The sequence below is a fragment of the Moschus berezovskii genome, chromosome 4 (assembly GCF_049115385.1).
Source record: "Moschus berezovskii isolate FMDL1 chromosome 4, NW_MosBer_1.0, whole genome shotgun sequence".
Taxonomy (NCBI): Eukaryota; Metazoa; Chordata; class Mammalia; order Artiodactyla; family Moschidae; genus Moschus; species Moschus berezovskii.
The window spans coordinates 21,861,497-21,865,401 of record NC_142463.1 but is presented as its reverse complement, the minus strand read 5'-3'; the positions used below and the strand labels follow the sequence as shown (position 1 = coordinate 21,865,401).

Here is a 3,905-nt window from a genome sequence, read left to right as displayed (position 1 = left end):
CTTTTATTTTTTGCCTGGTTATTGATTGTGAAAACTGATAAACATCTTTCACTATTGTGATTATGTAACTATTACTCATTTAATACCATTGTATCATGTTGTATTTCTGTCAACAGAAAAATAATAAAATTCTTTATTACCAAAACTACCATTTAATGGAAAAATCTGTAATCACTTTTTAAAATCCAGATGCAGATCAGAATTATCTTGGAGTTCTCTGAAAAATACAAATGCCCAGGTATTATGTTTTTCCACCAGAGCCCCAGATATATTTCTAATGTGCAGCCATGTTTAAAAGCAACTGGACTACATGAGGATCTTTTACCTAGTTTGTTTCACTTTTTCCTATTTCATATTCAGTGCTCCCATTTCATTTAGTTTTTATTTTCCAATTTCTCCATCTCTTTTTTTTTTTTTTGAAATACAACTTTATTCTGATTCTAAACGAAAAGGAATGGGAATGACAGTAACAAACAAGACTCCACCTCTCATATTGTCATGTGACTATAGCAGTTTTATATTTGAAACTCAAGGAGGAAACAACTGTGTTCCAAAACACCTAAATATGCAGGTCCAAAAAATGAAGGTTTTTTTTTTAAACTGCCACATTCACTCCAAAGCCCATCCATCTCCTTCAGTATCCAAAGATTAAGCACGTGTTCTGCTTAGCTATATAATAAAGTGGCAAACACACTGCACTGCTGACATCACAGGACAGTTGCCTATAAAACTAGACTTCTGAAGCTGAGACCCAGCTTCACTTTCTCACAGGTCATCATCTTCGTCCGGGAGAGCAGTTGTCTGAGCAACCTCTAAATCGTGCTCGTACTGTGCTGCCAAGGCTGGGTCCATGACCACCTCTGGCGGGGCAAGAGCAGGCATGGTGACAAAGTCCAAGTTAGGGTCTCCAATCAGTTTTCTAGCAAGCCAGAGGAAGGGCTTTTCAAAGTTGTAGTTACTTTTGGCAGAAATGTCATAGTACTGAAGATTCTTCTTTCGGTGGAAGACAATTGACTTTGCCTTAACCTTTCTGTCCTTAATATCCACTTTGTTGCCACACAGCACAATTGGGATGTTCTCACACACTCATACCAGATCTCTATGCCAGTTAGGCACATTCTTGTAAGTAACTCTTGATGTTACGTCAAACATTATAATGGCACACTGAGCTTGTATATAATAACCATCTCTCAGTCCACCAAATTTCTCCTGACCAGCTGTATCCCATACATTGAACTTAATAGGTCCTCTGTTGGTATGGAACACAAGAGGATGGACCTCAACACCCAAGGTAGCTACATACTTCTTAAATTCACCAGTCAGATGACGCTTCACGAACGTAGTTTTTCTAGTACCACCATCACCAACCAAAACAAGTTTGAACTGAACTTGGGGTTCTCCTTGGGCAGCCATTGCGATGTTACTTCCAGAAGTGTCTCCTTCTTTTTTTTTTTAATGTACTTTCTCAAGCCTTTACCAAGCACAGTAGGAAAGCTCTTGTATACATATATAAAAATAACGTGTATAATATATATATTTTAAAAAACTTACTGATTTTTGTCTAACTAAAAATTTTATGACATTTGAATTCTACTTGTGGTACTTAGTATGAATAGAATGCTGGATTTCTAATTTTAAAAAATAGATATGCAAAAAGCAACAAAGGTTTACTGTATAACACAGGGAACTATAGTCAATATCTTATAATATCTTGTAATAAACTATAATGGAAAATAATTTCAAAAATAATATGTGTATATGTATAACTGAATCACAAATAAGAAAAGAATTCTACTTTCTGAAATTTAGTAATGTTTATTTTTTTGCCAGTTTTTTTTCTACATGTCCTATGGGCATCTAATAATAGCATATGAGATATAAAATTTTAAATATATTTATTAGGACAAAAGATAATATAAATTAATATAAATTGAAATCTATTATATTTAAATTATTAAATTATTAAAATGCTCCTATATTTTTTCTGTACTTGATAAAATATTAATATGTTTCACTATGATTGTATGTATTTTTCTTTCCCCTTTTATTTCTTCTGACTTTTGCTTCATGTGTCTTTGTTTCTTTGTTGTTAGGTGTCTAATGGCTTATGATATCTATCTTCTTTGTGAATTGTACCTTTTATCATTAAAAATATTCATCTTTGTTTCATTTATTAAAAAATAAATTCAGTCATCGTCTTTCACCAAAATAAATAAATAAAGTGACATCTTGTGAGCCAGCATTTATTTATTTAAAATGTCTATTTAAAGAAATATTTGCTATGTCAGTGGTTGACAACAGAGACCATAGAAAACAACTTACTGACCATATACCACAAGGAACACACACTTTGCTAAAACAGTTTGGAAGAGTCACAAAAGGATGGTTCTAGTCATTAAAAAGTAAAATATAAATAATGACTGAGAAGTGAGACAATTAGACTTCCAAATTACTATAATATAATGATCAGAATGGGCTTCCTAGGTGGTGAAAGCAGTAAAGAATGTTCAAACTACTGTACTATTGTTCATATTTCACATGGTAGCAAGGTTATGCTCAAAATCCTTCAAGATAGGCTTCAGTAGTACATGCGCAGAGAAATTTCAGGTGTACAAGCTGGGTTTAGAAAAGGCAGAGGAACAAGAGATCAAATTACCAACATTTGTTGAATCATAGAGTAAGCACAGGAATTCCAGAAAAACATCTACTTCCACTTCACTGACTATGCTAAAACCTTTGATTGTGTGGATCACAACAAACTGGAAAATTCTTAAAGATACAGGAGTATACATCACCTTATCTGTCTCCTGAGAAACCTTTATGGGGGTCAAGAAACAACAGTTGGAGCCGGACATGAAACAATGACTGGTTCAAAGTTGGGAAAGGAGTACAATAAGGCTGTACATTGTCAGTAGGCTTATTTAATGTATATTCAGAGTACATCTTAGAAAATGCTGAGCTGGATGAATCACAAACTGGAATCAAGATTGTCAGGAGAAGTATCAACAATCTCAGATAGGCAGATGATACTGCTCTAATGACAGAGAGAGAAGAGAAACTAAAGAGCCTATTGGTTAAGGTGAAAGAAGGGAGTGAAAAAGCTGGCTTGAAACTCAACGATCAAAAAACTAAGATCATGGCATCCAGTCCTATCACTTCATGGCAAATAGATGGAGAAAAAGTGGGAGCGGTGACAGATTTTAATTTCTTGGTTTCCAAAATCACTGTGGTTAATGACTGCAGTCATGAAATTAGAAGACAGTTGCTGCTTGGAAGGAAAGCTATGATAAACCTAGACAGCATATTAAAAAGCAGAGACATCACTTTGCTGACAAAGGTGTGTATAGCCAAAGCTGTGGTTTTTCCAGTAGTCATGTAGGGATGTGAGAGTTAAACCATAAAGAAGGCTGAACACCAAGGATTTGATGCTTTTGAACTGTGGTGCTGGAGATCTCTTGAGAGTCCCTTGGACAGCATGGAGATCAATCCAGTCAGTCCCTAAGGAAGTCAACCCTGAATATTCACTGGAAGGATTGATGCTAAAGCTGAAGCTCCAATACTTTGGCCACCTGATGCAAAAAGCAACTCATTGGAAAAGACTCTGATGCTGGGAAACATTAAAGGTAAGGAGAATGGGATGGCTGAGGATGACATGGTTAGACAGCATCACCAACTCAATGGACATGAAGCTGAGTAAACTCCAGGAGATAGTGAATGACAGGGGAGCCTCGGGTGCTGTAGTCCACAGGGTTGCAAGAAGTCAGACATGACTTAGTGACTAAACAATAACAATAGTCAGAACGTCCAGTTGTCAAAAGAATTACAAAACATACAAAGAAACATAAAAATATGGCCTACTCAATGGAAATCATTTCTGACAGAGTCCAGACATTGGAATTGTTGGT

General features: G+C 35.5%; 1 pseudogene; it reads right to left on the bottom strand.

Annotated features, from left to right (window-relative positions):
- Window positions 1–765: 765 nt before the first annotated feature.
- Window positions 766–1,419, bottom strand: LOC129540996 (GTP-binding nuclear protein Ran-like; annotated as a pseudogene).
- Between the last annotated feature and the right edge of the window lie 2,486 nt (window positions 1,420–3,905).